Raw genomic sequence first — 24726 nt, forward strand, 5'->3', positions numbered from 1 at the left:
CAAAAATTTAGCCACAGAAAAGATTGTTCCTATATACATCTATTCTCTTCTGCATGTATATTGGAATAATTACTCATGTACCAAACACTGTAAATTAGAAAAGAATTGTTCAGCTGCAGTTATCTACGACCTAATAGCTAGTAAAATAAGCAGCAACTAGGTATCTTTAATTAACAGTTAAATATCTGGATCTTTTCAGCATCAAATAAAGCTCAAACAAACGCAAATTCAAATAAGATAGTATTTTAAAAGTTATAGGAACAAACATAAACAGCAATGTTTTGCTTCAAAACCTTAATTAATCAGCTGTTGAGTTACAGCATTCATTGATGTTCATTGTTACATTCACAACACATAGCTACTGGATGAGAGTGAATCCATTTAAAAAACAAGTCATTCAGACATAAAATGAAGTTTCAAAGTAGCTGAAGGAAAAAAATAGAATCTTAAAAGCTACAAATTAACCCTGCAGACTCTTCTTTCACACCATGGGCTACAGAACAGTCAAGCCTGTGCTCCAACAAAGCAATAAAAATATTATGTCGTGAACCAAACTCATCAAAAACTCTAACCTATTAAAAATATGGTTTAAAATTTTTCCCCAAATTAATAGAAAACAGAAATGCAAATAAATGAAATTCTATTAACTGGCAAGCAGAAGAGAGAACATGCTGACCCTCATTCACATGCCCTTTCTTTCACTTGAGCACATATGATCAAACAGAAAACCAAAGCTATCACATATAAATGATGTAATTTCTTCCCAATTTGAAACACCAGATTTTCAACAAGTGGCCTTCATCTTCAGCAGATATTCCACTCAGAAGCTCTCCTCCTGTCTACGGGGTCATGATGCCAAACAGCTGATGTTCTTAGGAAGAGTATTGGTGTGAATTTCTGCAGCTGCTTAATTTTCATTTCAGCTCCCTTTTTCCGATGTGCAATGCATAAAATTGCCTACTGGAGGTCTGTACACATTCAGAAAGAATGATAACTGCAAAGACCTATAAAGCATAAGCATTTTTCATATTTTCTGTGATATCTGCATGAACTAGCCAAACCACCCCTATTCCATTCCCATTCACTTAATCACTTGCTCCTACTCTGTACTGCATTATGTTTACATGGGCTCACTCACCAGTTTATTCATCCTTCTCTCTTTTTCATTCTTGTTTTGGTTGATTTCAAGATTTTTCCTACCACTCTGCCCAGAGGCTGCCAGCACCTTGAACATGGGCTTCTGAGCAGAACCGCGCTGCAAGAAAGACTAAAGGGAGCTTTCCCTTATTTTAATGGCACCTGGAATTCACCCTCTGTACTTGAGGGGGATGCCTGGGCCCCCTGGCTCTGCCAGTGCTGTTTCTCCTATGGAAGCAGGAGTATTATTACACTCCAGAGCATCCAGAAAAAAGTCTTGTATAAAAATGTCAATGTGATATAAACCCCAAAACTCCCTGATTTCCAGCAGCTCTCATGGGTAATCTGTGTTTCGGCTCACCAAAGTTGATTTCCGATTGTATCAATTCCTTCTTTTAGAAACAGTGGAGTGAGAAAACTGCACAGATTAGCCTGTCCCACATTTCCTCTTTTGGAATAGTCTTCCTGCTTTACTTACACTTTGCTCTATTGCAAATACATCTCATTTATATGCTACACACTACATGCAGCTGAAATGTGCATTAGTCCAAGTGAGATAGCAAAACTTGGAATCCTTCAATGTCCTTGCTGTCTTCATTTTTCACTACACTTCCAACAGAATTTCACCTGTCACAGTCTTCAGCATCCAGTTTATACTTCTTTTTTTTTCTTTTTCCTTTACACATTTGGACTGCAACAACAGAAAAACAGACCATACTAAGGGATATCTAATAAGTGCAAGACATATTCCATCTCTGTGATGAGGGACATTATTTTACTTACTTGTGGCTTCACTCTTCAAGAATAGTACTGCAATAATTGAGATTGTTCCTACACCTGAGGGTCATATAGTACACTATTCTTACTTATACTTATTTATACTACTTATATTGCCCCCAGGTGTAGGAACAGTCTCATTTATGTGTGTACAAACACACAAGCTCATGCAGAAATCAGTTATGAATGAATGCAACCTTCCATAATAAATCTGATTTTTACCAATGCCAGAATTTTTATCTGAATTAATTTATTTGAATTTGAAATTTCAGATGTGTCATCAAAACTATTTCTGGGAAGTCATGGTAAATCAGAGAAGACATTTTGGAACAGAGTAAGTGTAACCCTGGAGGCTGCTCTGCACCAACTCACAAAAACTCCCATAGGCCAAACAGCAGTTGGGAAAGAGGGAGGCAGAGGCAGGTCTTTGCCTTCCCCTTTCTACTCCAGACACAAACTCTAAATCAGCAGCAGGAGATACACTGTAAGAGACATTGCATTGGATCTAATTTCCCGCTGTGGTGATCTCTTTCCATTATTAGCAAAGCAGCCATTTCCCACCTTCTGGCTGTATAGAGTCTTAGAAATTTAAGCCTCAAAAAGATCCTAAAAACAATCTAGACTCTCTAGACTCTAGTACTCTCTGTATTTGGCCATCCCTACCAATTGTCTTCTCAAGTCCTTCCTTACAAAACTCCTGGTAAGGCAATTACACCACCACCAGAACAACCAGCTTGGTCAAGCATTTTACTGCACTGCCACATACAAGTTGTTCCCAATATCCACTATCCTATTATCCTAATTTTTCTTTACTGTAAAGTTAACCTGCTTTCTTCTTGCCCATCCTTTAATCTGTACTTCTAGTGTAATCTTTATTTTATAAACATTTCAGGGCACTTCCACTCTTTTCTTCTATACTTTCTCTTGCTTGAATCCACATTTAACAATAAAAGAAGAAATAATAATCATTAATTATAATTAATGAGAGGTAGTTTCAAAATGGAGAGAATGAATACAGATTTCTCCTGATTTGGGACTGCACAACTCTGGGTTTTGGCAAGTATCCATATCTCATAATAACAACGTTCAATGACACAATGACTTTTAAAAATAAGGTTTAAAACTCTGTATAAGCCAGTAGCCACATTATCATCAAAAATCCCCAGTATTACAGAAAAGATGGATTATCGTGAGAAGAAGTAATCCCATCAAACTGTCTGCTAATTCTATTAAAATTATGCAAGTGACAAGTACTCTCTTAAACACTGAAATACCCTTTCACAAGTATCCCTATCAGTCAGAGAATGTTGATTTTCTACTAACTTTCAGTGACTGGAGAATACATTACTCTTTATGTAGGCAAATGCACTGCTGATTTTTAAAAGGACGCAGAAGTTTTCCTTTTATTGCTAGCATGTCTTTCTCTACCACTTTGCTTAAACTAAATGGTTCATTTTTGTCCCCCCAAGGCCAATAGCTACGTACACCATATTGGCAGAGCACATAACACTGCTTATAATGTCAATAGCAACATCTGAAAAATATTCTGCACTTGATTTTTATCACATGGGCTTTTCTTCTGTGCTGTGTCATTTTTTTACTTTCCATGTTCCATTTAATAGCTAGTGCTTTAGTTTAACTTGACCAAATTTTATAACAATCCTGTGGTTGTAAGGAATAGAATAAATAGGCATATCTGAATTCAAAACCATTCAAACACTAATTTTCCCCTTTTGCATTGCCATTTCACTGATGCAAAGTGACTTAAAATGGGTGAAAAGTCTTAGCAGACCCAAAGCAATCAGTTTCCTGTCTCACTCCTGCCAATGGAAGGGCAGAGAGCCCTCAGACCAGCAGTGGACCAAAAGCCATAAAGGCCTAGATCTGAGTGTGACCTTGAGAGGAGTACATGGAGACTATACAATTCAGTAAGTACTTGTGATCAAAAGTTGTAATAAGCCTAGCTTGCATCATTTCAAAATAATTGGAAAAGGTGATTTATCCCCTGCCAACTTTTAAGGGTTTTTATAAAAGTATGTAGTATGTCCCAAAGTGTTAAATTGTGTCCTAGGGCTGCGAGGCTTTACACATTTGCATGACTTTTAAGATCAGTCCTAAAGCTGTAGCTTTTGGTTGTTTATAATGTAGTCGACAGAACTGACATTGTTCCATTTTTACTATTCTCTTTGGTACCCACACAGTGATGAGAATTGTATTTTTGACCTTTAATCTAAAGAACATTCAGAGAAGACCGAGAAAGTGCACATTTGGAAATGTTTCCTTCAGAGACAGGAGAGAAAAAAGAGTGAAAGAGTATGTGTGTGAGGGGAAAGAGAGAACACAAACAGTAAAGCACCTCTTTCAAACTCAGTCTCCAGGGTCTCTGCATGATATTCAGGGAATCCAAATGTGCAAGTGGTCCCAAACAAACATAGACACATAGCAGACTTGCAAATGGATCTATAAAGAGAACTAGAAAATCCTGCTACCTGCCAGCACTAGGAAGCGGAAACAGACAAAATTTCTAATCTGAACTCTCAACTCAGAACATTAAATACATCCATTTTGACCATTGAGAAGGTTGAGTTAGTTTCCATCACTGCAATCCTTTCTCCACCACCTCCCTCTCTCTACTTTCATATATTTCAGGCTTGAAGTGGGAGTGAAAGTACAGGCATCAAAAGTCTGCTGAAGAGGTCTGCTCTCATCCTTTCATTCTGGTCTCCTTTACTTGGCTCGAGCTGCGCACATCTGCTTCTCCAGCTCTTTCTCTGGTGTCTTCTTCAGTGGAGACCTCCCAGCCTGAAATTCCCTTCCTGACCCAATCCATGATGCCTCCACCCCGTTCTTTAAAGTCTCTTCTCAAAATACTTTTGTCTCATAAAACCTCTAAGCTCCAGTCCTCCCATTGAGTCCGTCAAAGAAACACAGATAAAAAACAAACACCCCCCCGCAGCCCTACTAAGGTATGAAAATGAGCCAAATACAAGTGCGCAGTCACTCTTTCCTTTTAAACTTTCTTCCCACACTGTTTGTCTTGTTTTGTCTATCTAGACTGATTGTTAACTGTCCTTCATCATTTTTCTACCTAGACTGTGTGTTTCCCAGAAGAAGGTCTTCCTTTTAATAAGTGGGGTCCATAGTAACATGCTCTGGTAAGGAGAGGATGAGTATTCAAACATTTTCTAACCAATTTACTCAATACCAAAAATGACTGAAAACCTTACAAAGGGCTATCACCACAAGATTCCTATCACAGTTATTTAGTTGAGAAATGCAGATAAGCATCTGGGTTATCAGATGCTTCTTGAGTCACAGCACTAGATTCATCAGATGCTTGGCGATGCAAAGCAAACATAAACCCAACTTTTTCTGGACAAGAAAACAGTTTTACAGCTGTTTTGTACTGTCAGAATGACTCAAACCATATGGGTGAATCTGGTCCCAAATCTTCTGAGATTCACCAATCACTGGCTTTCACCTAGACACCTGCAGATTTAACCATCTGCACTCTGATTTCTGAAAATTTAAAACTGCTATTTAAGTCTAGAGAAGCTCCTCTGAATCACTTTTTTCTCCTCTCCTTCAGGATAAAATTCACATCCATGCATAAGCAAGGCACGAGGCTGAGTCACAAAGGTTGTCCACCTTACATGCCAGACGCTTTTGGTGAGACTTAAGCGAGGAACAGGCCTTTTACGGACCATTTGCAAGATAAAAGTTCACTCCTTGTGTACCCAGGGTTTGGTTCCCAATATATGCAGAACTTCAGCTGAAGTCTGACCAAGGTCATTATGCTGTAATTTTATTTGAAGAGGGATTTTACTTTATGATTTTGAAGAGCTTTGTGCCTTCTGCACTTGAGGCAGTTTGAGGATTTCTCCGTAGTTGCAGTTTAAAGGTAAATGTGCTGTTCATTATTAAGACCCTAATGGAATAAGCGCATTTTCATGATCTTGGAATGAAGTGTGAAAGGACTGCTGTTAAGAAATATTTTCTTATCTTATTTTTTAAAGATATAGAACTACTAGCTAACCTATTTTAAAAAGTGAGCTTTAAATCATAGAAAATTACATTCTAACTCCCCCAGGCCATTTTGGGAGCTTTAAGACTTTTGGGGGGTTGCATTTAAAAATGTTTTTCTCTGGAGGTGCAACAAAGACACATAAATCAGAGACAAAAAGTATGAAATCTATAAGGAAAACAGGGAACTGACTTTACGCAAAATGCCGTCAGGTTTACAGAGGAAAAACTTCAAGCACGTCTTTAACTATTTCTGTAGCATTTCTCTCCTTATTTCCCTGGAATTTGTCCTCTGTAGTAAAGAGCAGTGCATTCAGAGCAAAAAGTGTTTTTTAAACTAATGGAGACTTTAGGCTGTGTGCTAAATTACTTACTGCACTGAGAAGCCAATGTGACAAATTTTTCGTGTGAAGCAGTGGTGAACTCTGAGCAGCATTGTTCATGTTGATCTCATTATAAAGATTTAGCTCCCTTGGTTGGAGTTCAGATCTTTGTGCTTGTTACCCGAAAGCCTCATCATGGCGTCGGCTCATTGAGGATCAGTTGGGAGATGCTCTTAGGCCTGGTTGCTCCCCCCAGCACATGTGCAACCAGAGTTAACTCTAATCACATCAGTCATATGGAGTGAGATAGGCAGGACATGTTTTCACAGCCTTTTCCTGTCTTCTTTACCAGGAAAGATCAATATTCACACAAGGAGTTTCATTTAAAACAGTCATTTCGGACTAAAAGTTTTGATACTTTTCTCCTTTCTCTTCGCTCAGTCCTCTTTTTAAAACAACCTCAGTCGTCTTCTCACAGACTGCCCTGATTAGACTGCCACATACTAGAGAAAATCATGGGGAGGTCTGAAACGATCACAGTCTCAGTTTGCTGTTGATTTTTGGCCAAACATATTCCAGTCAAATTTTGACATTGCACAGAAGGCCAAGTTTCTTATATAACTGAGTAATTGGCCTGCCCAGCCTGATAATTGTCACTCTGTCACATCTATCTTTAGAAACTGATGAATTTATATAGCAATTTAAGACACCAATTTTAAGGGAGAGGTTGTTTACCATTATGGGCGACTAGTCAGTCTACAGAGTGTCACTGGCAACCTCACCTGACATTGTGCTCTCTTTGTAAAGCTGGTTTTCACAGGAATTTGTCCAATCCAAAGGTACTAACAACAGAAAAATGAGAGCCGCAAACACCTTGTGCAACTGACCTGCTGATCCACATTCCACAAAGTAAAAAAAACCTGACATTTTATTAAAATACCATATGCAGAGAACGACACTAGCTCCCATATTCCCTTTTCTCTATTTACTGTTTCTTTTTAATTACCTATGCATAAAGTATTGTGGTTTTCCCTCCTTTGGGGTTCCATTTTCCCTATAAAAGGAATTTTTTTAAATGCACTTGCTAGAAGATCAGGTATCTTTTATTTATATCTACAGTCTTCACTCAAGGCAAACTCTTTGTTTTTATTTGGCTTGAAATGGCATTACTGATCACTACATTCAGCCAAATGGCCTGCACCTAACTCATGTATGTGAGTGTGCAAGGATACGTATGTTTAGAGGAAGAGAGAGTTAACTTGTATGCACAGAAGGATGGAGGGAAGCCTGGTAAGGTGCCCCATGAGGCTTACAAGGGGATATTCACACCACGTTCATATGTTTTGGCCCTGACTATCCCACCAGTTGGTAATGATGTGTTACAGAGTATTTTGAAACTCAGTGAGATACCTGCCTGCAAAAAAAGAGCAATACGTACACCCTTCTTCAGCTCTGCACCCCACAAATGTCCTGCACTTTCATTGCATTTCATATTCATCCAGCAGAAGGAGAGTGCTTGCCAGTTCTGTCCTCTGGCAGAGGGGTAACTGGTTTCCTTTTTCATGGCTAGGTAGGCCTGTTTTCCTTGTACAAGAAGAAACTAGAGAATCTGTTTAGCTAAAAACATACAGAATGGAAGCCCTGGACAAAGTACCACAACTTTCTAGGGCTCAGAAACTTTACAGCTCCTGCTCTTCAGGGGCAAAATTCGAGCTGTTTAGGCTGCAGCATTGCATTCTGCACATCTTATAGCATCAGCCTTGCTGGTGGCTCCTGCAATCGCAATACTGAAGTGTATTTGTAACACAAAGGGGACATTGCACGAAGAGGACACTGCAACAGTACCCTTCTCTGAGAGGAATGAACCTGAGAGATAGTGAGGTTCCCATGATGTGCTCCTAAACATCCCTTCAAAGTTTATCCTAGCATTTCATGACTAGGTTCGGTAAATGGAAATTTAAATACGTGGCTATAACTATACAACAGCTTCTGTTATTTGCCTTACTTTTCCATTATATTTTTCAAGTGTTTTTATATTTACCATTCTTCCTTCCATGGATTTTCTACAGTCCAGAGGACAAATACACTGCTAGGATAAAAGTATTGCATCTCTTTGACAAGCCAATGACATTTATTTACCATCCTGCATTCAAATTCTAGTTGCAATAACACCAACAATTCTGTGAACTTTCTTCAAATTTCACTGATGTAAGAGGGATTAGTTGCAGAGCTATTTGTTTTACTTGGCCATCTCCTTGCCTGTTGGGCCCAGAACTTGCCTAATTAGCCCTAGCTTGCAGCAGAAGGAGAACTGGTAGTAAAGCGGACTTTTTGGTGTGTGAAAAACATAATTTTTTCCAAATTTCACTTTAATCAAAATTGAACCAAAACCTAAAAGGTTTCACAATATCCTATGAACCAGAAATCCCAGGAACTTTTTGTTTCAGAACCTAAAACATATAATGCTTCCCAGATTAAGTATGCTCCCCAGAACCTACAACTGCTCAATGAAATTACCATTCTCCCCAGTTTCATTGACACAAGAAGAGTCAGTTTTGCTGAAGAGGTGTTTGAAACTCCAAGGTTTGTGGCCTACCATTATGGCCAAGGCTTCCTGGGCTCTTCTGCTCCTCGTGCCAAGCAGAGAGGTAGGAAGAGCTAGCTCATCCCCAGCTGATGACCTTGGACTCCCAAGGTCCCCAGCTCAGGAGTGGGCTGCCCCAAAAGTCAAAATACGAAATGAAATCCTGGGCTGCATTTGGCAACTGTCTGGTTACAGAAATCTTTTGGGTTCAACACAGCAGCATTTCTCACTGGAAAATGCTATGAATAACATTAACTGGGAACAGCATGGGGTTGCCCCACTCCAGGGGAAATTCTGGGAGATACTGTTCAGAATAAATTCCTGTAAACAGGTTAGAGAGAGAGCAAATAGTTTCTTCCATATCTGTGCCAGTGAAAAAGGCAGGATCATGCCCGGGGCACATACTAAAGGAGAGACTGTCTGCAGAGTGATAATAAGAGACTATTTTCTCGCTCCTATCATATGTCATGATCAGGGCTATAAAAATGATACACAGAATGCATGGCAAGTTTCCATTGTTGCTGAAGCCAGGCACTACTGTTATGCGTCCTATTTCCTCCCTGTCCTTTTCGATGACTGTGGGACTCAGCTGCAGCTGTGGCAACATCCTCGGCAAAAGCCAGCACTGGGAAGAGCAGGATTTTGCACAGTAGATGGTGATATGGAGTATGATGTATTGAACACCCTGTTATTGCCTTGCTGGTACTCATGTGACCACTTTTTTCCCCTGTGGCTATTGTCAGAATCTAAATATTTGACTTATATTTAGGCTATATAGGAAACATCTAGTCCACATTCCATAGGAAAAGATCAATATTCTACAGGGAAAAAAGGTGCCCAATCAAAAATATCCCAGAGTGGAGCTGATATAAATATGAGTCTAACGAAGAAAACCCAACTCTTCTGCCTTGTCACTTGTGCTGCTGTTCCTACTCAAGTAACAGTAAGTAAAGGTGAATTGTGATTATTTGGATTTAACAGTATCTCTGTACAGATGTAAATATTTTCTCAAAGTACAAATACCAGATGCAGTATTCAGACAGAGATTCTCCCATTGACATGACAGTTTGTTTTGTTTCTCTTTTTCTGGTCAGACTGAAGACTGTAATACTAAAAGATCTTCAGGTCATATATTAAGAACAGAATTTAAGTTTTTTTAAAGCAATTCCATACCCATTCCTGGGGGCAAGGTAAGTGTGCTGCATGTGTAGTGAATCCCTGCTGGTTACACAGTTCCCAGAATTGTGACGTGCCTTGTGCCAGTTGGGGACGAAGCTTGCGGAGTTTGAGGCCAACAATTCCCTGGAGCTGGGGAAGAGTCGGGGCAAGAGGGAAGTTTGGGATAACAGACAGGAAGGAATAGAGAAGAGGAGAAGGGAAAAGACAGGAGCTACAAGGGGTGGAAAAGGCAGAAGAGGATTGAGAAAATCTGGGAGGGCAAAGGGGCAAAGGAAGAAGATACTATAAATACCAGAGCACACCTACTCACAGATCTATGAAGAGTTCATAAGTATGTTAATAAATTTTAATAACTATCATCGTTAATTGCATTAATTACTATGTCCATTAAAATTACAGATGCTCAAGTGTCCTGAGCTCTGACTTTCCTATGCTGTCCAGGAGATTGTTATTAAACCACTGGAGTGTCTCAGCTTACCTTCAGGGCCAGCAGGTACCAGTACATCAGCAAGAATAAGACTGTGTTGCAAATCCAGACACAACTCTGCTGATAAGCTGATTTGTACCATAGGTTGAAAATTCAGAGTGGGGAATTCTTCATTCTAAGTTTTCCAGATGCTTAGGAACAGGCATATAGAGATAAGATGCTAAAAGACCTTGGCAAAGTGCTTATAGAAGTGCCTGAATGGGTAGGATTGTGGTCCTGGCTGTCAGTCTGAGATACCTGAAGAAAGCTTTTTTTTCAAGATGATGTTGAGCATCCTCCTAAAAGAAGGCTGTTCTGCAGGCAGCTCCCTTTGACAGCAGCATAACATGAACTGCCTACAGCTCAGTCCATGGAGGACACTAACACTAGCAGGTGAAGGTGGATGCATTTACAAGTATTTCAGGATGTGTCCTCCCACACATTTGACAAAGATAATCTTGAATAGCTGTTAACACTTGAGTAAAAAGACGTCTTTAAATATTCAATATCCTACCCTTTAAGAGTAGAGTGCAAGTAATGTCATTTCAAATTTCCTGCAAATTCTCTGTGATTCACTGAATATCTGCATTAATATAGGCTAACGGAGACTGGGGCAGGAGAGAGGCGCATCCGGCAACATCCCTGCAACCCTCACAGTTGGGCGCCTGGTTTCCTTCCCATGGTAACCATCATGCCAGAGGGAAAAGCAGAAAGTGAGGAGGGGAGATGTGCACCTTGACTTCATTGTAGCATGGAACTGGGAAAGCATTCAGGGTCCCCTCATTTAGTTATAGCCAGAGATACCAAAATCTTTCCTCTTCTGAGATGGGGGAAAAGGGAAAAGAAGGAGAACAAGACAAGGGTTCATGCAGAGACATTTCAGAATGTTTTAAAAGATGCAGAAAAATAAAGAGTCAATTTTTTTGCAGATCACGTTAACATTATTTTTAACCTCACTTCTGTTATAATGACCCCTCTGGAAGGGTGAAACATGTATTCTTACCAGTTCTTTTTATTTGACATAAAACATGCATGCTGGGTTGTTGTTGGCTTTTATACTTGGGAAGTAAAAAGGAGCAGGATGTTAGGGGAAAATATATTTCTGAAGCATTATTTGTTAAAATGCCTACAAAGAATTTCATGGCCTTCACAAATAGATGAGAGTGGAATAGCTCAGTCTGACCTTCCAACCTTTCCTGGGGTTGCAGTAGGTGATACTGCAAAACCTGGATCTGTCTGTTTCTGGCTGCAAACTGCATTACAGTAGATTTGCACTGTAATTTATCTGCTTCCTATCCCACACACAAATGACAGGTTGCCCCATAGTCTCAGTGAGAATGCCATGGTTCATGTGTGCTGGGACAGCACTTGTGAAACCCATCATCTCTGAATCTTGCTCCTGCAAAAAGGAATTAACTAAAAAAACAGTCAGCAATGAAAATAGGTAATGAAACCGGTGTGGTTGCAACAATTAGGGTGGAGACAACGTAGTGGCAGACCTTTCAGACATGAACTGAAAAAGAAGTAGAATCCTTCCCACCCACTCCAGCCCCCCCCAAACCAAACAGAAAACACAAGCACATTAGTGATCAGCCCAGAACAGCTGAGCCTTCTTAAACCTCTAAGTCATGCTAGCAAGGAACTTGCCAGACATATTCTGCACTCCTATCTTAATGGAGGCAAAAAGCTGGGTTGTAATGATGGGGAGTAGCTTTCCCAACTACCCCCACACTTCAAGGAAGTGTGTTTGGATGATGTTAGCAGGCACTTGGTGCCTGTAGAGCCTGGACAGAGAGCAGAGCTGGGTCTAGTTTCACGGCTATTTCTGTAGGTCTGGACACCAGTATGGCCTAGACATACAGCAGTTGTCCCAGCATCTGCTTCAAAAATTTTTGGTGACTAATAAAATTTGTCATCTAAAATAAGGCAGGCGCCTGAGCAGCTCCACAGATTTATGGAAACAGGGATGTCTGTATAGAGAGCTTGGGCTGGTATGGTATCCATTTTGATGTGGATAGTGAACAACAAAGGAAAAATATATATGCTAATCAGATACAACTTCATGAAGACTGACCACAGCACTGCGTTTAAATATCAGCAAACGGAGCTATTTTTCAAAATGTCAGAAACTGAAGATTTCACCTGTTCATCTCAGACAATGTTATTAACCTTTGATTTTCTAGAAGTTCAGATAAGATCCCTGGAGATACATTATCAATCTGGAGATTACAAAGTTTTTCCTCGTGTGACCATGACTCAACAATATAATTACGATAGCCAGAAATGTAGGCTCAGGAAACCTGTTCCACTAAAAAAAGAGATAGTTATAACCAGAGATGAAATGATCATAAAATTTCTTGTGTTTTTCAGCCTCTAAGTCAGAAGAGGACATAAGACAACTCCAGATGCAAGCTCATCATCCACTTGTTCTGTTTTAAGATGAGGATATTAAATACAGATCACAATTATCCAAGCAAAATCCATAATGTAGATCAATAGTCTTACTGCTTCAGAAACACTGGATTTGATGAATTTGAAGTGTAGCTAATAGACAAATTACATACCAATAAAATCTTCACTTCTCCTGTCTGTATGTGCATATATTAATTAATTGATAATTAACATGCCAATTAACCTCTCATAATTCAGCAAAAATCAGCATTCTTTGATATTGACATCACATCTATTTCTTTTACAGAAGACAGGAAAAATCCCAGTAATTGTAGTATCACAATGATGGTCGGGCTTTAAGGGATAATGAAGGGCAAAGTGCTTTCTTTCTGCCTGTAAACTCTAGTTTCCAGTTGTGTGATTTGTCAAAACTATTAGCGGCTATCTCTTCTCATGATAGATAGAGCCCCACTAAAATCCATGTGGCTAGCTATGTACATAAGGATTTGAGGGCTAAGTTCCTAGGTAGTTTTCTTACCTGTAAATGCACATTGTTTCCAAGTTGCTGATTTAGGTTAAAGGCATTTGCTAGAAACAGGGATTGTAAATATTTTTCCCTAAAGGTATGCTTTTGGGGACACATTTGTTGTTCTTCTAATTACTGATATCCTGAAAGAACCTCAAGAGTCAACCCCTCTCTACCAGCATCTGGGGCAGAAGGAGAGTTCACTGGGAGAAGGGAGCTCACACAATTCCTTTTGTCACTATTGTTGATAGAGGTGAAACGAGGGGCTCAAGAGTATGTTTTGGCAAATCCAAGCGATCCTCACAATATTGCATCCTGGGGCATGCAACTACATTCAATAAGATTGCCTATCTCCATTTGAAACTTAGTGGGATTTGAGATGGAAAGAATAAACATAGGTGGTTACAAAGTCCGGTCTTTGACCCTAATAACAGTTGGAGATTTCTGGCTTGGATTCTGTAGGCACCTACTGCTAACCAGTCCTGGTACGTTCTTTAAAACATCAAAAAGTCTTCTGATTTGAATTGAGTGTGTTTATTAAATGCACTGCTTACCCATGTCTCTTTCACAAACACAACAGTCTAGCGCCCTTTGTTACCTTTTCATGGAAGGTACAAAGTTCATGTTCAAACTACATAGTTCCGTTTGCTGATTTTCAAAACATTGAGTAATTCTACCCAGAGTTTTCACAGCAGATTTAAAGAATGTCCCTGATTCAGAGAACTTCCAGTATAAATAAGAGACAGAAAAAAAAACAAAGCCAGACAAGAAACACCTGAGTAAGAAAAGAAGTACGAGGAATTGCTGATCAAAAAAGACTTTGCTGGAGGGGGCAAAGGAGCAGGTAATCAGACGCTGCATCCTTGAACGCATAATGTGCCAGGTGGCCGTGAACCCTGGGGTTTTGACTTGGCCACTGCAGAGATAAGGCCAGCTGCAAAGCTTGGATCCCAATCAAATGTTTGCAATTCAAACACTCTGAGAGTTGGGGTTACTTGGCACAGGCCCATGTTTAGTTTATATTAATGTCTATTGCCCCTTGGCCATTTGGAAACTAACTTTCATAATTCGCACCTCAGCAATGCATGTTTGGCTGTCCTGACGGCAGGCTACGAATTCAAGACCGCAATCTAACAGTACTCCCTTCAGCTGTATGGAGCTGCCTTACATGTGGTTTACGTACTACTGTAGACAAGGGCTGAATGACGACTTCATGGCTCACTGCCAGAAGCATAACCAAAAGAGCACAAAAGGCACATCTCCTGCTAGTTTTCTTCTCTCACATCCACTCAACATGTTTTGCAGCAGTTTTTTGGGTCAGAAGATCAGCAACCTCCTTGCCTGTTTTTCCTTCCAAAAGTCTCACCTTACACGCCTGTCACCAATGGCTTTTATCAGTTCCTTGCTAGCATGACTTAGAGGTTTAAGAAGACTCTAAAAAGAACTCTCTGCTCTTAAATATGGCTTAGACTAATACTATGATCTTGAATCCTCCACCTTAAAGGTACTTAATGATTGGCATAGATTCACCATCCACTTCATGCTGGTCAGTGAGCAAGACCAAAAAAACTGAGAGAATGGTCTGCACTCATGCTCCATGAAGCAGTAAGAGAAGTAGATCATCATAGTGAATAAACTTATTACCACAACCCCAGAATATGAAGAATTCAGCCCAAGATCCTCCTTTTTTTCATTTTACTCCTCTGAAAAAAAATATGTTTTATTAACTAGTCCTTTACATTTAAGTCTGCTCAGTCCTTTCAAGCTGGAAAAAAATCAGCAATGGATATATTTCACAGAGTCTATTTCTCAAAGCATGTTAGAGACTTAGCAAGTCCATCTGTCGTGAGCAGCCATTTCATGTATCAAGCCATAATGATTACTTGGGTTCAGACTGCAGCATACATTTGCACTCTCTGTTAGATCCCCTTCCTTGATTCAGGAAAGCCAGGGTAAATGTTATTTTAATAATACTTCCTTCCTCTTTCCGCTCTTCTACTCCTGTTCTGAATATTTCCTTGTGTCCCCTTCCCCTAGTCTTAATATGCTGTACTGAGTGGTAATGGGCATCTTCACAGACAATGAAAAGTGAAGGAAGTAGGCAGTACTGAAGGAGACTGTGTTCTTTAACGCTAGTGAAAGGGGTCAGCCCTGGAGACTGTTTGCCTTTAAAAAATGAAGTGTACTGGCCTGGGCAGTGCAAGCTAAACTTCCTTCAGTAATTGAAACTATGCATTATGTGATGTACCCACCATCCCAACTGTTCTGCCCCCAACATTATCAATCTTTCCTTTAAGCAAAACAAACAAACAAAAAGACAGTTTGGATAAACCATGATGGAGATTATGATCAAAAGCATTTTTTCTAGTTGTGAACGCTAATACAAGGCAATTATATCTCAAGCTCCAAGGATAGGACCTAAATAGACTTTTGGTAGCGCTACTCTCTTCTCATGTCAGGAGAAAACTTTCCCCTACCTGAAGCACTGCAAAATTTATAGTGTCTCTCAAGTTTTAGTTTAAGAAAGAGAGAGTTTCTCTCTGTCATCAAGACTTGATTTTCTTCTTTCTTGCCCCCCTTTGGGGTCATTCGCTCTGAGGTCAGCTGGTACAAAATGCTATCAAATCAGAATTCTCCACCCTTATGGAAGTGCTAGCGTTTTACACCTTGTATTCAGTGCAAAGATGACCATAGAAGGTGAAAAACAATTTTCTATTCATGGAATTAAAATAGTGCAGAAGAAGAAGAACTAATCTCTGTGATGAATCTTGCCTTAGCTGCTCCGAGTTATATACATGCTACTGTTTTTTTATGAAGTCACAGTCCCAGAGCAGTCCAGCTTTTTTGCAGTGGCCACCTTCAAAGGACTCCTTCAGCATCTGCGCCAAGTTTTTGCCTGGAGCAGCTGAGGGCACATGAAAGAAATGTCACTGTGAGGCATTTTCCCACTACTGCAGCTCTTGTCTGGCCACAGGCCAGAATAGACTCTGGCATAATTTGGAGTAGTCTTAAAATACTTGGCTACGACTTGTGTAGCTAGCTGATGGAGAAGCCAAGGGTCCGTCAGGGCCCTGCTTAGCACTGCTGACCTCTCTCTGCCCCAGGCACAGGCCTCTGGGCTTTTGGGTTCCCTTGGCAGGTATGCCTTACCTAGGGGCAGAGATGAGAAGCACAAAATTAGCTAGCTCGGCTTTATACCACCCTCTGGTGGCATTTCCTTACGCTGAAGCAACTCTCAGCTGCCCTCAAGGCCCACTTGTCCTTGCACTGTCCCAATGGCACAGAGAGGTCCAAAAGCGAAGGACGGAGCATCCTGTCTTTATGATTTTCTAAGTAATGCCACTTCAGTATGGAGTAAAATGAGTCTTGGAATAGTATTAATTACAGAAAGCAATGGTTTGTAAATTTGCTCCTTTATATTCACTATTTATTTCAAATTCAGCATCTCTACACACCACCTTCACCATCACATTTTCTCCACTCCTGGAGGCAGCTCTGCTGCAATGAATGTCTGCAGATCAGACCTCAGGTTAGGTCTGAGTTTAATGTTTAATGACAAGAAACACAATATCCTGAAAAAGGAAATATGACTAGGCAATAACTCTTGTTCATATACAGCTCCTTGTGGAGAGAAGCTCTGTCTCCTACTTGAATTTGAATCTTAGTTATGGAAAAATATTACTCTCCAGCATGGCCTTGAGAGCTGCACAGTGCTGTTTCCATTCAGCTCTGCTGAGGCCAGAGATAATTTGTGCACCCTGAATATAAGTTACATCATGCTAATGAATTCATAACAGTCAAAAGCATAACATATCTGAAAAGGCAAAATACATAATATTAATATAGTTTTAAGCAAAACTGTGTCAAGAACCTTGCAAACTACAGTTAATTGAATATAACAACGCTGACAGTTTTAAAAGGATGCTTTTGACAATATTTACAAGAGATTTAAATTTTAATATTTATTTCATCAAAACAATTCTCTACAATCTTGTGCAATGTATAGTCATTAGTGTCTTTTTTGCACAGATGCTAAGCAACTGTGGAGTTATAATTTTCCTGCTTCTGTCACAATGTGCACCTACTTGGTTTGCATACAAAAGATTCCATATGTTGCAGTGCACAGGAGGATCAGGCCCTGAAGTGGAGCAGACTTTCTGAGTAGCTATTAAATGCAATTAATAGCAAATTGTATTGTCACTTTATCATAAACTCAACCTTGTAGCCTCAAAAACTCCTAATTTGCAGTGTGACCTCATGATCTCTCTCTGTTAGAGTGTATGAAATAATCATGCATATTACTTAACCAGTATTTTAGCAGGCTTTTTTAATTTAGGAATTTTTTTAGATAACTGCATTGCATTCCTTACAAAAATTAAATATGACTTTATTGCAAGATTTTATATTATTTTTCTTGTTTTATCTCTATAGGTCAATAATATATACATTAAGTTCTAATCCAATCTTCACTGGCAAAACTCACCCTGGTATCAGCAAAGGCCCCAAATGTGTACAGAGAAATATGACCCTAATTAGTAGGAGCCATAGAGGGATTAACAAATTCTCCCCTATGGGAAACTAAGGAGGAAAAAAGGAGGAAAAAAAAAAAGAAATAAAAATCCTGCATGGCTGACACTATTTACTTAGTATGAGACTATGCTACTGTCACATATAAAATCTCAGTGCAGTTTCTAAGGCTAACCAAATACATGCGCGTGTTCACACACACACACACACACACACACACACACACACACACTCCGACGGAAGAACAGCGAGGCAGCCATGCTATAAATAATACCTATTTCAGATTGAGAATCCCACCCCTTTGCCCTTGCTGATAATCTTTATCGCTGTTGTATATTCATAAGCAAATGGATTAGGTTCTTTAGTCCTCTAGCACACCAGTCGTAAACCTCAGGTAAAACTGTTTTAATTCATGATTTTCTTTACTGATTATAACTTCCAGTGTAAAAAGACCATCTTTATCTTTTTTCCATAGACAGATTTACCAAATATATATCTCAAAATTGGACAAATGTGGAAATGTATTTCTTATAACTGGTTCTTTTATAAGCTATTTGCATTTGTTTAAACACTACTAATTCAATGGTTGTTATACCAAAAGATTAGTCTGACTTAGAATCTCTCTCATTTATAACACAAGTTCTCATTAAAACACAAGTTCTCAACTCATTCTGAGTTTTCTGGGGAATCTATGATGATCTGATTTATAATCTGATTTATAATCTGATTACAATTCTAATATAATTTATATATACTCGATTACCTCCCTGAAATGCCTGTACACCAACGCACGCAGCATGGGGAATAAACAGGAAGAATTAGAGATCTGTGTGCAGTCGCAGGGCCATGATCTCATTGCAATCACATAGACATGGTGGGATACCTCACATGACTGGAATGCTGTCATGGATGGCTATGTGCTTTTTAGGAAAGACAGGCCAGGAAGATGAGGTGATGGAGTTGCTCTTTATGTGAGAGAGCAATTGGAACGTATCAAGCTCTGCCTAAGGGTGGATGAAGGGGTGCTGAATGGGGTGGGTGCCCTGGTGACAAAGGATACAGCGAAGGCGGAGTTACTGAATACCTTTTCTGATTCAGTCTTAACTGCTAAGGCCAGCCCTCAGGAACCCCAGACCCTGGAGGCAAGAGAGGAAGTCTGGAGAAAGGAAGACTTTCCCTTGGTTGAGGAGGATCAGGTTAGAGATCATTTAGGCAAACCTGACACCCACAAATCCATGGGACCTGATGGGATGCACCCACGAGTGCTGAGGGAGCTGGCGGATGTCATTGCTAAGCCACTCTCTATCATCTTGGAAAGGTCATGGAGAACAGGAGAGGTGCCTGAAGACTGGAAGAAAGTCAACGTCACTCCAGTCTTCAAAAAGGACAAGAAGGAGGATGCAGGGAACTACAGGCCAGTCAGCCTCACCTCCATCCCTGGAAAGGTGATGGAGCAGCTCATCCTGGAGACCATCTCCAAGCATGTGGAGGACAAGAAAGTGATCAGGAGTAGTCAGCATGGCTTCACCAAGGGGAAATCATGCTTAACCAATCTGATAGCCTTTTCTGATGGAATGACTGGCTGGGTAGATGAGGGGAGAGCAGTGGATGTTGTCTACCTTGACTTCAGCAAGGCTTTTGACACTGTCTCCCATAACATCCTCATAGACAAGCTCAGGAAGTGTGGTTTAGATGAGCGGACAGTGAGGTGGACTGAGAACTGGCTGAATGGCAGTGCTCAGAGGGTTGTGATCAGTGGCACAGAGTCTAGTCGGAGGCCTGTAGCTAGCGGTGTCCCCCAGGGGTCAGTACTGGGTCCAGTCTTGTTCAACTTCTTCATCAATGACCTGGGTGAAGGGACAGAGTGCACCCTCAGCAAGTTTGCTGATGATACAAAACTGGGAGGAGTGGCCGATACACCAGAGGGCTGTGCTGCCATTCAGAGAGACCTGGACAGGCTGGAGAGGTGGGCGGAGAGGAACCTCATGAAGTTCAACCAAGGCAAGTGCAAGGTCCTGCACCTGGGGAGGAATAACCCCAGGCACCAGTACAGGTTGGGGGTTGACCTGCTGGAAAGCAGCTCTGCAGAGAAGGACCTGGGAGTGCTGGTGGACACCAAGTTAAGCATGAGGCAGCAATGTGCCCTTGTGGCCAAGAAGGCCAATGGTATCCTGGGGTGCATCAGGAAGAGTGTTGCCAGCAGGTCGAGGGAGGTGATTCTCCCCCTCTACTCAGCCCTGGTGAGGCCCCATCTGGAGTACTGCGTCCAGTTCTGGGCTCCCCAGTACAAGAGAGACATGGCACTACTGGAGAGAGTCCAGTGGAGGGCTATGAAGATGATTAAGGGACTGGAGCGTCTCTCTCATGAGGAAAGGCTGAGAAAGCTGGGCCTGTTCAGCCTGGAGAAGAGAAGACTGAGAGGGGATCTTAGCAATGTATATAAATATATAAAAATAATACTATATATAAAAATATATATTTATAGCTATATAAATATATAATTATATATATTTTTATATATAGAAACATATAAAATATAAAAAAATATATAAATATCTTAAGGGAGGGTGTCAAGAGGATGGGGCCAGACTCTTCTCAGTGGTGCCCAGCGACAAGACGCGAGGCAACGGGCACAAACTGAAACACAGACAGTTCCATTTGAACATGAGAAAAAACTTCTTCACTGTGAGGGTGACAGAGCACTGGAACAGGTTGCCCAGAGAGGTTGTGGAGTCTCCTTCTCTGGAGATATTCAAAACGCGCCTGGATGCAATCCTGTGCAATGTGCTCTAGGTGACCCTGCTTGATCAGGGGGGTTGGACTAGATGATCTCCAGAGGTCCCTTCCAACCTCAACCACTCTGTGATTCTGTGATAATGTAATCAGAATTGTAAGAACTGCCAGAGAGGAAGGCAAGCATGGCATTCTGACAATTTTCAATGCATTAGTTCACACACTTGCACCATTTTACACAGACTTCCTCTATGACATTCCTTTATTCATATTACTAGGGGATTTGACCCTTGAGCTGAATAATTCCCATGTATGCAGTAATTCATTATCTTATTGTCATATACGTTTCATGATCTTCATGGAAATTTCCTCCCCTGCAGTGTCTTGCATTTCTTCTTTTGTAAAGAGAAAGGCATTTTCTTAGTAAATTTGTCTGCACTGGGGGAACTATCTTCCTCAGCAGCTTCTTTAAGGTCTGCCCATGGCTGAGGCGTGTCCATTCTTGATTACAGCTCAACACAATATTTTAAGTGATGTATTTTTAACAAGAACAGTAGACAAATGTTCTTGAATTTCCTGAGCATTTCATATTGCCACCTTCTCAATGAAATGGTGCTGCCACTGCAGTATTTCAGTGCTCATTCAAAACAGAGAGACCCACTCCCTTCTCAGAAGATTTGGGAGTGCCCACATGAGAGTAGATGAAGATGTAGCAGCTTTTAAAATCCTGCCAGCGGCAGGTCAGGGGAACAGGCGTAAAGAGCTCCCAGGTGGGCAACTCTGTGCAACTGTGTGTGTTTTCTGCACATCACGCATTGATGGGTGCTCTTTCTTGGGCTGAGGATGAAGTGTACACTGATATTGACAACACCTAGCTCCATTCAAAGAGAATTCTTTTCCCTGCATTTACAGGCAGGGTTAGTTTTTCATCTTGTATAAATAGATGCGATTTCACTGTGTGGCAGCCCACAGTCCCCAACTGTAAGGGTCAAAAACCCAGCCAAAAACAAAAGAAACCCAGGAAATTGAGGGCTATGCTCCTTTTTAAAAAAATCTCTATTCAGATTCACTTCATTAAAACCTATTCAAAGTCAGCATATTGTTCAGACAGCAACTGTGGCAACACAGTCACAGGGTACAGTCAGGTGAAATCTTGTCAAACCTAAGCTACTATTTTATCTCATGAAACCCCCAAAGATACTAAGAGGTTTTGTTCTTAACCTCTCTAAATCAGAGTACTTTCCTCAGCAGCTACAACTCAGCTTTACATCACCTATGTATTTTTTTGTGCCTTATGGCAGAATAGCTTCCAACCAGTTCATTAAGTCCCCAGGAAGGTGGGAGCAGGGAAGAATGCACAAGTGTAAATCAGAGAAACTGAACTAAAGCCCTAAGTTAGCAAAAGATTTGGCATTGATCATACACTGTGTGGGTGGACAGTATCTCTCTTTATGCACCAGGAACATGGAGTAATGATTAGGCTTCTGTTTTCTTCACTCACTTATGCTGGCTTGTTGGTACTGAACACATGCTAAAATACTATGGTGCTTTACCCATAGTCAGTGTCTATGTCATGTCACAGATGGCATGTAACCTGAAATCACCCAGTGGAGCACAAAACCTGTGCTGTGTTAGAGACTTAAAGAAAAAGACTATTCTCTTTCTTCCTCTATTGATAGTAGCAGAAATATTGGAAATGGCACAGCATATTGAAGTGGTTGATACTATAAAGATAGCTGAGCATCTGTTTAGTAATAAATTCTATATAGGCTAACCAGATGAGGCTCTTATTTTAAAGTGTGTCTTTGAATAGCGCTGGACTACAAAAGGAATTTTGAATTTACTCCTTCCCTTTGGGCTGAGCCACAGATCTGAGCTACTCCCCAAGTTATGGGCTCCAAAGTCAAGAGGTGCCTATTTTCTAATCTCCACTCTTTTTAACTGTGACTAAAATTTCACAAAACTGCTTTATGATTTTTCGGCATAGCAGAAAGCTAGGGTGACGATGATCGGCTCAGACACCGCAGAAATGGGTTTGAGAATGATCTTCCTGGCATTTTCTAATTTTTCAGGTAAATTTTTAGGAGCTGGAATTTATTGTATTCCTAAAACTGATTGGAAACAACTGGCACTGCTCCCCAGCTGTGTCCTGGATGCGGGCCACACACAGCTGGAATGTTTGGCTGTAGTACCTGCTCGCCGAGACAGCGTGGACTTGCTCGCCTTATTTGTCCCTATGTACTTCCCACTTAGTGTATGCCACAACATCCATATATTTAACAACATGGTTTACTTGTACTGAGCTCTTGATCCTGCTAACTTCGCTCATTTTAGCTGGGGGAACTGTTGCATCTCCATTGTGGCTAAGGCATCGCTATACCGTGTTATGAGCCAATTCTTCTAATTTCTGAGCAGGGCTCTGCTCTTTTCTCTTGAGTCCTGTGCACTACAAACATACCTAGTCCTGGCCACACTGTTGATTCAATTCTCCTGACAGGTATGGCTTTGTTGGTACAGCTCAATGTATTCTTAGCTGTGCCCATTTTTCTACATCTCCGAAGTGCAGATTTTCCTTATTGCAGGTAAAGTGACTGTGAGGAGAATAAGAAAGCTGATGTTTTCTATATTTAAATCATATGCTTACCTGTTCCCAGGTATTTTTCTTAAAAACATAAATAGTTAATCCAGAGAACACTTTGAGGGGACACCAATCAGAAAGCAAATAACGACTTGCGCACAGAATGTATTAAGCTTGCTTTCTGTGGAGTTTTGTTGTATAAGTGGTTGGCTCTGGCATGCACGGAACACAAATCCAGATGAAGCTAACTCAGTGTCTGGGGCATTTACAGGGGCTCTTTTCCCATGTGGCTGTTCTAGTGTCTAATGATGTGAGATACAACTCTGCAGCTTTTCCCACAGTAAGGGCACTTACAGCATCTGTCTCCTCTACCCACTTGTCTGTTTTCATGACATTTGTTACTTAATTATCTTGGAGAACTTCAGCCCTCTGTCACATTTGGCTGAAATCTGCTCTGGGCTCAAAAGTTAGTAACTGGGAAAGAAAAAGAGACAGAGATCCAGTCAAACCCTATGCTCCTTTAAGCCATAATTCCTTAAGAATAAAGTTAAAAAAATAAAACCAACAACAACTGCAAAACCACACAGTGACAAAGATCATACTCCTTCTAAAGTAACCCCCATGAGTCTTGAGGAAACAGTGAGAAAGCTACGTCAGAGGAATTATCTCCTACCTGTCTCCACTCAAGCAGGAATTGCTGACGTTCTAACCCAGACACAAGGTAATGGGCTGCCTGGGCTGGGAAATGAAAAAAGGGAATGATGTGGGAGAGCAACCATATGTGATGTGTCAGCCTTTGGCTTCAGACAACCCCCAGCTTTAGACAAGCCACCTCAGCCCTTCCACAAATGAAAAATTCCTCGGAGGAGAATGATTTTGGCAGTCCCCCCTTTCCTTTGGCAGCCCCCTTCCAGGCTCACTCCAGCTGTCAGTCTGGGCTTTCTCTGTCTCTCAGCCCTAACCCCCACCCTCTGCTGAGCTCTAGCAAAGGCACCCTGGCTCTCCCCACTCGCAAAGGCCCTCAGGGAGAGCTCTTTCGGCAAACCAGCCTTTCCCTTGGCAGTCCCTTTCCAGCCCCAGATCATCTTTAGCTCTGGGCTATGTCTGTGGCCCATAGAAAAAGGCAGCAGTATGGTGGTTCCCAAGAATATCCTGGAACATATGTAGCATATGCATAGGCTAGGTAATCTATAGAGTGCTCTCTTACTGAATTGTCCTAGGTGCTGCATATATGCTGAGCATCTTCTTCAGCTTCTCAGATTAGGTTCTGAACAGAAGAATTGTGTGCTGTAAAAGATACAAATCCTTTTAAAATGCAACCCTCCACCATTGGCTGCTTATCTAAGACAAGGCTGAGAGTTGTGTATCAACATCAAATACTTATTAGCTACTTTAATCTACCTGATATGATAGAATGGATTTCTTTAACCAAATATTTTTAATATAATTTTTTCTTCTACTTTTTAGAAAAATCATTCTATA

General features: G+C 40.8%; 1 long non-coding RNA gene across 2 annotated transcripts in view; it reads right to left on the bottom strand.

The window, feature by feature from the left end:
• Positions 1–24726, bottom strand: part of LOC106491911 (uncharacterized) — a 61489-nt gene that overhangs the window by 28884 nt on the left and 7879 nt on the right. For both annotated transcript variants that reach the window (XR_010884260.1, XR_001293827.1), the window contains exons 4-5: positions 24452–24531; positions 23918–23982 (exon numbers count right to left, since the gene is read on the bottom strand). This is a non-coding gene — a long non-coding RNA (uncharacterized lncRNA). The remainder of the gene's footprint in view (positions 1–23917; positions 23983–24451; positions 24532–24726) is intronic.

Source organism: Apteryx mantelli, chromosome 5, assembly GCF_036417845.1.
Source record: "Apteryx mantelli isolate bAptMan1 chromosome 5, bAptMan1.hap1, whole genome shotgun sequence".
Lineage (NCBI taxonomy): Eukaryota > Metazoa > Chordata > Aves > Apterygiformes > Apterygidae > Apteryx > Apteryx mantelli.